Source organism: Megalobrama amblycephala, linkage group LG3 (assembly GCF_018812025.1).
Source record: "Megalobrama amblycephala isolate DHTTF-2021 linkage group LG3, ASM1881202v1, whole genome shotgun sequence".
NCBI lineage: Eukaryota > Metazoa > Chordata > Actinopteri > Cypriniformes > Xenocyprididae > Megalobrama > Megalobrama amblycephala.
This window is the reverse complement of record NC_063046.1, coordinates 1607080-1619711: the sequence shown is the minus strand read 5'-3', so window position 1 is coordinate 1619711 and position 12632 is coordinate 1607080. Positions and strand designations below refer to the sequence as shown.

The 12632-nt window shown below is 37.6% G+C and overlaps 1 long non-coding RNA gene across 1 annotated transcript; it reads left to right on the top strand.

Moving 5' to 3' along the window:
• Positions 1–984: 984 nt before the first annotated feature.
• Positions 985–11600, top strand: LOC125264094. The gene is made up of 3 exons (XR_007183972.1): positions 985–1126; positions 1317–1436; positions 11016–11600. It is a non-coding gene; the product is annotated as an uncharacterized LOC125264094 (long non-coding RNA).
• The last annotated feature ends 1032 nt before the right edge of the window (positions 11601–12632 follow it).

The window sequence follows — 12632 nt, the reverse complement described above, 5'->3', positions numbered from 1 at the left end:
GAGCTCATGAAAAGGATGGGGAATTTAGAACAGAGCCATACCGCCAAATGTAACTTTAACAAACATGCAAATAAAAATTTTAAATTGTCAAAGACTTGTTTATGGTATTTTTGACTCAAGTGGTCCTGACTGAAATTAAGCGTCAGCGTCATTTCAGGCAGGTCACGTAGTCAAGCTCCGCTATCAGCTGATTGTTAAAATCCTAACTCGGCTTATCAGCTGATCCAATTCCTATGCACTTGATTGGTGACTTTCAAACAGGGCGCCTTATTTAAATGCATTCATAGTCTGCCTGCTTGGCTGCTTCCACTGCACACTGCTTGGAACCCACCTCCTCCCCAGCTCCTCTTTTAAACTTGTGTTTAACTTAATCAGTGTCATTCTGTTGTCATTGATGCATGCTTTGTTCTCAATAGGGGGGATTTTTGTGCTGCTTTCCCAGTTAAATGGGAAGTTGTCCCCAGAAGCTGCTGCTGTTCCCTGACTTGGCTTTCATGGAGCTCATGAAAAGGATGGGGAATTTAGAACAGAGCCATACCGCCAAATGTAACTTTAACAAACATGCAAATAAAAATTTTAAATTGTCAAAGACTTGTTTATGGTATTTTTGACTCAAGTGGTCCTGACTGAAATACAAAGAAGCACAAAAGGCTTAAATGGAAAGGGGCAAATTCTAAAATGCAAAGTGGCGCAAAAGAAAAAGCACTCTAGTATATAATGGACTAAGCTGCTTTGAAATGATTTGTGAAAAATGATGTTCCAATAAATTTGACTGACAAATACAAATGGGGTAAAGGCATAGCAATATATAGTAAAATAAATAGAGGTATGAGAGTATTTTAAAAAAAAAATGAATAAACACAAAAGGGGAATATAACTAATGTAATGTTGTCACCAGGCTCCCCCCGTTAAACCTTCACAGCAATCTCTCTCACCTGAATTCTAATCACCTGCACCCATTTCCAATCAGTCCCTGCTATCAGCTCAGTGTATTGCTCAGAAATGTGGGGACTCTTTGTAAACACTAGAACAGCTTCAATAGTAATTAAATTTGATCGCCAGTTTTTATCACCAGGTTTGGGGCCCATCTGATATCTGTGCTTCTGGTTTAGATATGCACCTGCAGGTGACTGACTCTACCCTGTTCTGCTCCTCATAAAGTAATATTAAAAATTATAGAGTCCTTCAATAAGGCACAATATGAAAATAAACATGAAAGATTACTAATTTTCAACAAAAACAGTTTAGTAAAAGTGCACTTTCAGACCCTCTATTTATTGGTGTATAAATAAGATTTGTTTTGTTTTCTATGCAAGTGTCACAGACAGAATCAAAGCGTCTCCTTTGGACTACAATTCCCAGCGTTCATAGCGCATCAAGAACACGGAAGCACCGCCGTCATTCATCATGAAAGTGCTGCTGCTGTTGAAAATGTGGTAAAACATCTACAAAAACATTACAATTTACACATCTAATCTAAATTTCATTTTCTTTAATGTCAACCCATCTAATCTCTGTCATTTCCTGTACTTGAATCCATCTCGTTTGTTTTGTTGAAATGTTATCTCGTGCTGTCACGTTTTGGTTTATTGTTCAAAAAACAAACACTTAAAATGAATAGGTCTTTAATACGGAACAGGGGCAGAGCCAGACATTGTAAACATTCGGGGCTTAGCCCAAATCAGTTTTGAACAATGACATTAAAATTTTCTGTTAACAGCATTACTGACATGAAAGGAACTTTGTTTTAGTATTCTTGAGTAAAGGTCATAAAATGTACATTATTTCTCAATGGAATTTGTAGAACTATGTTTTGTGTACGTCCTGAAGGGGTGTCCGGGGGCATGCCCCCCCCCTCCCCCCCTGGGGGGACTTAAGAAAATTTTGCACATTTTAAGGTTAAATGCATCAATCTGGTGCACTCTAGAAGCTCAAAATTAAGAGCTTCAACCTATGTACAGTGTGCACATTGAACAAAGAAACAGCATTGACTTGTAGACAAAGCCATATCACAGTTTCGATTTTAGCTCATTGCATCATATTAGTTATTAAATCATAACATAAACCCTTCAACCGGACCGAAAGAGCGTCTCAAGGCCTGCCGCTGCTCGAGTGAGTGACAGGAGGCGTGGCTCTGTTCAACTGCTGTGTGCGTGAACGCGCTGTTGGAGAGAAGAGAGAGAAAGCACTGCAGGTGTATGGTCAGATACTGTAGAAAAGCGGTATTGAACTGTTTAACCCTCAGGGGTCTGAGGCTGATTTGGGGCCTGGAGAAGTTTTGATATGCCCTGACATTTGTGCTTTTTTCAGTTGTTCATAAACATATTAATGGAAAAAGTGTCATTACACTGTATTCAGCACAAACTAGGCTACCATAATATGTGAGGAACATGTATGTACATGTTTGTATTTTTGAAGGAATAACGTTTATGCGTGGTTATTGAAAAAACAAAAAACTTAAGTCACTGAAATAAAGCCAAAAAATATATATTAAATCTGTATTCACAAGACTTCTGGGTATTGGAGGTTGTAGACTAGAGTTTTTGCTTCAAAATTATGTAAAGATTATCATTCCTACTCCTTCATATAAAACAATAGAGAGATTAAAATTTTCTAAAACATCTTTGGTCAAGAAACACAGTATGCGTGGAGGCGTGAATAATCATGAATAATGGATGATTCTCACCTGAGAAGACAAAAGAATCAGATAAAGAGCTCTAATGACCTGCATAAATAATGAGCTCTTTCAGACAGGTAGGCTTTGGAAAATATCATGTCTCAGCTCATCATGGTGTAAATCAAACATACAGAAAAAACTGCAATACTGTGAAATATTATTACAATTTAAAATAATGGTATTCTATTATTAAAATATAATGCATTTCTATGATACAAAGTGTCTGAACAGTTATGTTACCTCTATGGCATTTCATATAGGCTTTTAGCTTAAAAGCATGCACATTTGCACATATTTATTGTTATCACTATGAACGCTGGATACTGTTTTTAATTCATACTTGCAGCTGGAGGGCGCTCTGTGCACTTTTAGTTCACAAATGCCAATGCTAAAGAAGAATAGGCAATCCAGGAAATAACTGAACTAACAGAGGCCAGAGATCGCTAACAATGGCTATTCAAAACACTTTTCAAGACAATAAATACACGATTGAGACGATGTATGTTTGTATTGACTGAATTTGCGTCTAAATAGCGCTCCCTCCGTGGGCGTGGCCGCATTAGCGGATAATGAGCTGAATCAAGGACTTCTGACATGGCTCTCTTTTCATACAGATTACATAAACACATAATGTTTTTTTTTCGATTTGACTTGTACGATTTAAAACCTGACATTTCAACGTTTCTTTAGACATATGTGTCATTGTTTTTTTGTCATTAGTATTCATAAGTTACAGTTCATTTTCTGAGAACTATCAGATTGGAGTTCGTTCAGAGGGAGACGAGAGATCACGCATCATGTTAGTTTTCTTTATTTTACAAAAAGCACAACATTTTGTTTTTACTCTGAGTGTACACAAATAAAAAAAGATATTCCACAGATTAAAATGGTGTATAGCTCTTAATTGTATGTGCAACATTGACAGAGTATTTTGAGTCTCTTTCACACTAGTTAGAAAAAAACTGCGGTGATCACGCCGGCGTGACCGCTGACCCGAGGGAGTTAACAAATTTTAAGAGAGATTCATTTATTTAATTAATTAATTTAAAGAGATTAGATTAATGTTTAGAAAAAAATATATTTTGACAGCACTGTTAAGGAGCCTCAAACCTGAAAGATTCAGGGCTTTTGGAAAAACATTCGGGGCTCCAGCCCCCTTAGCCCACCCCTAGAGCCGCCCTTGATACGGAATATTCACGTTATTCACTAATATTACTCATACAATAAAAACTGCGTTAAAAGGCTTATTAATTGACAACACGTGTCTTTGACGATGATCTCGTTAATTTTAAATATGTGTATCTGTTTATAGTGTTATTTCTTGAAGGGATAAAGTAGAATTGTCATATCTGATAAAATCCCTGCTTTCAAAAGGCAGCATTAATTCTTTATTGTGCTTAAATGTTTCTGACAGTCATTTTCATGAGCAGTGATAGTCATCTGAACATGTTTATGATTGCTATTGTTATGATCTTAAGAATAGCTGCTCTGTGACTCTGGAATAAAAAATGTGTGTGTGTGTGTGTGTGTGTGTGTGTGTGTGGACAAAGAGTTATGAAGAGTTCTGCCCATTCGTAGACAGTAAATGCATTTCTGTATGTGCAGGTGTAGACGTGTGTGAGAAAGACATGGTGCCTGAACATGGGAAGCATAAGCATATCATATTATCAAACACAAAACACCGGTGTCACTGGGGACCCAGCATGTGATCATCTCGTTCTGCCTTAATAATAGGGAACAGGGGAACCCTACTATCTTGGGCAAGAGTGTGGAACGCTTACAGGGGGCGGCGTGCCAGACTTTTACCAACACTGTTCTTCATATACCCTTGATTAACTATGATAAGACCCTGTCAGGTAAAGTGGTGGACAACATCAAAACACTCAATAACATCTTTTAAAAGACTGGCCACAGTATTCCCCTGCTGCCATGGGAAGCATTCAAAACAGAGATGGATAAATTTCACTGGACAACGCCCACGGAAGAAGCAATGCTGAAGCACTGGCTGGGGCATCTAAATTTACTGTTTTACTAAATTTACCCTCAGGGCAGGGCCCTCTTTTGAACAATTCAGTTAATTTATCCCAAGTTTTTCAGTTGTCCCCGGCACAGTTTCAGTTATTGGACAAGGGGTTATCTTTTGTTCCGTCATTTTTAGTTAGACTCTTTGTTAGGGGAGCCGTTTTGGATGATCTGGGTAATTTCCACAAAAGAATGAAAAGGGCAGTTTTCTTTGGGCCTACGTCAGATTCAAGATTCAGATTCTCAAGCCCATCCATTTTGTGCCAGATCGGATTGGGTTCCCCCTCCCCAAGCCTTGCTGGGAGAAGTCTTTGATTTTTTTTTATCTGAATTTGGAGAGTGTCCATGAGGTGGCCAAACGGGCACAGGCTCCGCCTGCTAATTTGTTGGCAAAAGAGATATTGTTATCAAGCCGGCTGATAAGAGCAGCGTTTTAGTAATTATGGACAGACCAGAGTACGTACAGGAGGGCTTAAGGCAGTTAGGGGATGTTAATTTTTATTCAAAGCTACAAGCCCCTATTTTTCAAGATACAATTCACCAGATACAGCAAATATTGCTGGATTTAGTTCATGAAGGTTTTATTTGGCAGTGGCAGGCCAGGTATTTGGTGGGGGAATCCAATCCGAGGCCAAGAGGATTTTATTTGCTGCCGAAAGCCCATAAGCCCTGGGACAAATGGCAGACCCAGTTTATGCCCCCAGGTCACCCCATAGTCTCTGATTGTGGGAGCGAAAGTTATCGGGTGGAAGAGTTTATTGATGTTTATTTAAGAATTATGCAGAGAATAGTTGAATTATGTTGTGTTAAAGAACATGTGTGTTAAAAAATAAAAGATGTACATTAAGTAGTGAAAAAAAAGGAAAAAAAGAAATGATAATAAATATTAAAAACATTAAAAAAAAAGAAAAAAAAGAAATGTCAAATAATGGGGTGATGATGATCGGGGTAATGACAGATGTATATCCATAACTCATTCCACATTCTGAATGCTCTCTTAGAGGAAAAAGTTATTTTTAAACAGGGAAAAGTCTTCAATAAGCTGGAAACGGGCAAGTTTTGAATAACAGATAATAAATGATAATGAATTCCTCACAAATTAGGAAGATGGAAATAGGTCAATCCTAGGGTAATAGGATTACAGTTAAAGGGAATTTTCACTCATAAACCGAAAAAATTAACTCTCCCCCCTTAAAAAAGTGTTTATATCTGCAAACTTAAGAGGGGAATTTTCTGTGGGCATTCTCCCCCAGGAGAACATTTTTGTGATTTTATCATGTTAACGAAGCATTCTGGTGCACTCTCACAAGTAAATAATGAAAAAAACAACAACATTTGCTTCAAGTAAAAAACAAACAACAACAGCAACAAAAATGTATTGACACTATGGCTGGGCATTGACAAATTTCATAATTGGAATCAATTTTGATTCAGAAGCTTCCGATTTCGATTTGATTACCTTAAATATTAATTAGTTTGGGGCCCATCAGGTAACATACAGTACATGGCAAATTTCCTCAAAGAAAAAAAAAAAAATCTCAACAAATGCTGTAAACTATACAGGGAACCACAGTTGGTACATCAGTATAATATTAACAGTTACAATTAATTGATTTGTAAGCTACTTAGAAGATTCTATAATAATGTTATAATAATTTTTAATGACATAATTAGGGTTCTACTCGTTTTTAGGCCTAAACCTTTAAATGGTGACTGTCATAAAACAGATTTATACATTCAATATTGAAGAAAAAAATGTATGTTAAGTACAATCCAATGAAATAGCCTACCTATTGTGCATATATTTAGCAAAATGCTCCTCTCTAAGTTCATTTTTGTAGCTGACTAACAAGTTTTTGGACATTGAACAGCTTTTCTGAGGTAAACATGACAGTAAATGTGACATTTTTACAAACTGATTTATTGATGGGTTTCTGCGGTTGAAACGGTGATTGATCGACCCATGTGACATGATACTGATTTCAGTCAGTTGTACTGTATCTTTCAACATATCTTCAGATGTTCATTCATGTTTATTTCGTGTCGTAGCCTAACTAGTAAAGCGAAAGAGATGACCGGTTCACATGTCCTCTGCTTTGAACTGAATCGCTAGAGCAATCTGTCACACCACAGAGCGCCAAGAACATCTAAACACCTCGAGAGACGTATATGGTGTCACTCCAGTCTATGGGAAAGTACTAGTAGCCCATTTTCGATTCTTGTGATTGTGCTTGCAGTATTGCACTGCTGCTGAATAACACTAAGTCATCGCTATACAATAGCTTGATCAGTCACATGAAAGTAATCAGACTAAAACCAGGGGGGCGTGTCTGGGGGGGGGGGGGGGGGTGCCACCCCTCTAGACACGCCCCTGCACGCTTCGAAAGAAAGCTCAGAAATAGACACTGTTTCTAAGGCGGCTTCTGTGCATGCAAAGCAAAACAAGGACAAGTCTAAGCTCCTTTGGACAAAAATACGTCAAAATGTCAGTCTTGGCGAGTTTTTACTTAAATGCAGTTCGTTATGTCTTAAGCAAACATATAAACAGTTGAAGAAAATAATCAAATGCTTGTCAGTTTCTATTGTGTTTCTGTCTGAACTCGGGTCTCCGGTGTGAGAGTCAGACTCTCTATCCTTGAGCCACTGGAGGACGATGAACCCAACAGTTAGAGATTAAGATGTAGAATTTGTTTTAATAAAAGTTCAAGCAACAAAAATCCACAGCAGGAGCAAAAAACTGAAAATTCTAATTCTCAAATCACAGAACCAGTCCAAAAAGGGCAGTCCACAAAAATATTCAAAAGATCTTAAAGCAAAAAACGACAGAGGAGAAAGTCCACAAAAAATAAAACAGAGAAAGGTAATCCAAAGGCAAGACATAATAAAATGTCTCAGAGATAAAGGGTCATGAAACACTTTTTTTGAGATGTAAACAGATATGTATAGACTGCACATCATTGCAAACACTAAAGGTACTCATTAATGTTATTCATAAGTGAAAAATAGTTATTTCAGCATTTTTCAGAGCAATTTCTGTCTTCCGGTTTGAAAAGCTGAGTCGGAGCAACGTCACAAAATCTGACGTAATCGTGTACTTTCGGCCCAAGTATGGGCATGGTCGAACATGCTGACGTAGACCGTTTCGAGCGATTCTCGGCATATATTCATGACATAAAGCTCATTTAATCCAATCACTGCGCTGTAGTATGCATAAGATTATAATTGTGGTATTATGCATGAGGAAGTGTCACTTCTCTCGCCGCGGTCTCTTGTCATTCAGAGACATATCGTTGGTGTTCGTTTCCTCAGTGCCACAACACAATGTGTTTTCCTGAGACGCGACCAGAGCAGAGGTTTGTGTGCATGTGGATTGTTTTGCTGTAATCTACCAGCACAAATGGAAAATATGTTCGCGTGAGATCGCATTACAGCGGAGAATTCAAATGTCACAAAAGTGCGGCTCATTCTCCTCTGCCTGCTCTAGCTGCGTTCAAACACGTGAGCCGTAGGCTGTTTCCCTCAGCACAGCAGCACATGAGTGTTGTTTGTATTTTGCTCGCGATGCGGTCAGAACTGGAGTTTGAATACGAACACGTGAAAAATATGACTGTTATGATATAGACGCGGAGCGCGCATATGATCGGTTTCAGCGCGGAGCTCCGCGATGAGTTTAATAATACTAGCCACGTGGCACATAGCTCATATAGAATAAAGTATCCGTGTTTAAAGTTTTTATTTCACACATTCTCCTGCACCAAACATTAACCAGCACGGTGTTGTTATGCACACATATTTCATCAAGTCTTCTTCAAATGAATTATATGTGCAAACTGGACACTGATACAGTGGTGTAGCCTATCTGAACACGACGACACAATTATTTTATAGACAAAAGACTGATTTTGAGACTGCAGTGCCCTATTAAATATTCTTTCGCATTTCTCCTTTGTGCTTGGGAGTTTGTTGTCATTTTCTCCATGCTCATATATTAATATTCATCATTCTGTATAATGAGTGTGTTCTATGTCTGTGCTTCATTGGTTTTTCTCCCCCCTCTTTTCCCCCTCTACACTCCCACTTTTCCAGAGCTTTTCACGGCCATTTTTACAGACTTTTCTGAGCTTTGAGGTGTGAACGACCAGGGTAAAACAGGGGGGTTTCATGACCCTTTAAAGAACACATACTCAGTCTGTCTTCAGAGAGCACTATGAGGACCTCTAGAGGCCAAAACACAACACAACTCAAGCAAAACACCGACAGGTACAGTCATTTAGATGTGAGAACTTTCACTGTTCTTATAGTAAAAACCGTAGCATGTTCTACAGCCTCAAACTTGGAGCTGTTTTACAAACTGATTCATGGCCAAAAACTCCTTATTTTTGCAGAACTGAGAGGTGACTGCCTAGGGAAGGTGGACCAAATGTCTTTTCAAAAAATCTTTTGTCAAAGGATCAAAGAACTGCTCTAATACTGTAAATATGGTCATCGAGCACCAGTAATGCAATGCAGTTCAGGTGAGGGTACGGGTTTTTATTATTTTTTATTGTGTTGTTAAAACAATGCAGTATTTTGTATTTTGTTGCATACCGAGTTCAGAATAGACAGTATTAGAATAGACAGAATAGACAACATTAGACTCACATAACACAGTACATAACATACAATAAACTACCCATAACCAAAAATGTATTTAAACTACAGTATACCAATCTGGCATCTCATTTTTGTAATTTTCTATTGAATAATTTAACCTCAGTTAGCACAAAATATTTTTTGTAGCAATTTGATTTGCACATCAAAATCCTCAATTGTCTCCCTGAGGGTAACATGTTAAAATTCTCATGTAAGATGTGTCGAGTCAAGTCAAGTCAAGTCATCTTCATCTATATAGCGCTTTTAACAATACATATTGTTTCAAAGCAGCTTCACAGTGACAATAGGAAAATTCTTATCGAGCTAAAGATGGTTTTTGATTGAAACACTACCATTGTAAAAATTGTTAATTATTACTTTAGGGGGCGCTTAAACGATACCTTTCCTACTGAAAACCAAATACCCCTAATGCATTCTTGCCATTCATTTACGTGTTTAGTCTATAGGTTTGCGTGTTTGAGTGTGTATGTGCGCAGAAGCTTGGTCTTTTTTAGAAAAAGTGATATTTGCCAAATTACTTGTCTGGTCCGCATAATAAAAAAAAAATTTGTTGCATCCGTGGATCTATGCAAACTGGAATAATTTTGATAACGTTTTATCTATACATAGGGAATGGAAAGGGAAGGAGGCCTTCACAGTCGATAGTTTAGTTTAGTTGACACGTCAGGGCTGCATTATCATCATGTCTAGATGCAGGTCCTTCATCTCATCTGGATACGGCCTGGATCTGGCAGGCTGCGGTAAACCTTGTGATAAACAGAGAAAAACTAATATTAGCATAGACGCCATTCTTCTTATGATGTAACGAGTACATCAGGTGTTATGGGAAGTGTTCCCAGTTCCGGCTGACCTAATCTATGCAGCCTAACAATTTACATGATTTGAATTATAGAAGTAGATCATGTGTATGCAAGTTTAAACAGATGTGTTTTTAGTCTAGACTTAAACTGACAGTGATAGGAAGACTGTTCCAAAGTTTAGGTGCCAAATAGGAGAAGGATCTACCGCCTGCGGTTGATTTTGATATTCTAGGTATTATCAACTGGCCTGAATTCTGAGATCGCAACAGGTGTGAAGGACTACAATGCGTTAAGAGCATGTGTGGTGTGTGTCATCAGCAACAATTTTCTTTGCTTGTCTTAAAATAGAAACCTCATACAGCTCCTGTGTAGGTCATTTCTATTCCCACCCTTGTACAAGTCGTGCACATTTCAATTTTTCCATACCATGCTGTAATACCATATCGTATCAAATCTCAAAGAGTGATAAAACAGAAATAAAAGCTTTTGATTTACCCCAAACACATTTAAACACAGACTGTTGATGTGAGAAGACCAACAAATCGAACTGTCCATATAAACACCTAAGTATTTATACCATTTATACCATTCTTATCAGTAGTGTAATGAAAACAAACTTCTCTCAAAGCTCATTGTTTTATTGTATTTCACTGTTGCTGCACACTTACAGACAATTAGCCTCGTAGCAATATTTCTAAATTACAATACGTTTAAAGTTAAATCTTGTGGACTGTGTTGTCTCCTTTCAATTAATATTCGGTCCACAAATTCTCAGAGTCCACAGTTTCTTTGCTATATTGTCTCTGTCATACTGTGCTGACTCAAACCACTTATCCTTCATGGTCATAACACTTTTGTTGCAGATCAGCAGAGGGTGCTGCAGAGCCAGGAAAGACCTTCATGTGATGACATCAGCTCTTCTACCATCTCCTACATTTTTAGTTCTCATCAGCTACTTATGAGCACATTGAAACATTCATCCATGTGTATTTACCAGACAGCAGCGACCTGACCGCAGTGATGGGAGCTGCGGTTAAACTGGAACAGAAAGATTTGGAATGGAGTTTGATTCTAAAAGAAATAAAGTACAGCAGGAAAAAAAAAATAGCTGAATAATTATCATTACATTAAATTTCAAGTGGAAAAACAAAATTCACATAACAAATTCCACTCTTTATTTTTAAGATACATGCCAACAAATCCTTTATTTTTAAGAGTGGTCAGGTGTTCAATATTTTCAATGTTGTACTTGTTTCTTTCCTAAAGCGACCAAGAGGACAATGTTTAGCTGGCCTGATGTAACTACACCATCTGGCAGCAAAAAACATCTTTATCCACCGATGGACATTCAATAGACGATATGTATTCTGAAATATTAAAATCCTTTGCAACATTTGAATTGCTAATATTCTTTTAGGGGGCTCTTAACATGTGTCTTATATTTGTCCATCCACTGCTTGTGATGTGTATATTTGTGTCATTTTACTTCTTTATATTTCAATAAATGGATTGCAGAAATAAAGGAAGCTGCAATGCATGTCTATAGTCTTCATTGCTTCAACGATGTACAGCGTCAGCAAGTATGCTTCAGGTCTGCACTAAAAATTAGTACATGATGGGTATAAAAGGGTTAACAATTATACAGTGCACCAATTATAAAATTATACAGTATTTGGACAAACTGATAGACACCACTTATTCAGTGTATGGTGCAGGCATATATAGGGAATAGGAAACCATTTTGAACGTAAGAATTGACAAAAAAAAATGAAAATAATGATCTACATGCAGGAGTGAAATTAGCTCAGAGGCCTCACTGTGATTCACACACACATACAGAGAGCTCTGTTTAATTAGTCCAAGAGTTTGTCATCGTTTGGCACCAACAATACTGTGTTGTTTTCTACTAGTGACTGTGTAAAGAGCGAAAAGGCACGCTGACACGTACTCTAGTTCTAATGAAGTGAGCCAGCTGTGCATTTTCACATCTTGAGACAGCTGATAAACAAGACGAGCTCCATCACTTTAATAAACCTCTCGCTCTGTCTCTCTCCTCTGTCTTTTCATTCAGTAATGAAATCTATGGACTATTATAATCCTGTGTGATTTGTGCTACACAGATATGCTCTCATTAACACAGTCAATGTCCTTACTACTACTCAAACCGGCCTCTTTTCCTTCTTAGTCTCACACTTACTGTTAGCTGACATGCAAAAAAACTGAATTTCTCCTCATTTTATCCATTGTCTTTTCTGGCATATGGTCATGCCAAAAATTGGTACTACAAATGTGATGAACATATCAAGCAACGTGTAACATTTAGCATATTTTCACGACTATTGGCAGAACAGTGTTATTTACATTGTAATACTGTGATGACCAATGAATCTTCATTTTTTGCTTTCTCAATGCTATTGATATTATAACAGGAAAGCCTCTCACCTCTCTTTAAATGAAAAAAATGGCTGGTTTTTGTTTCA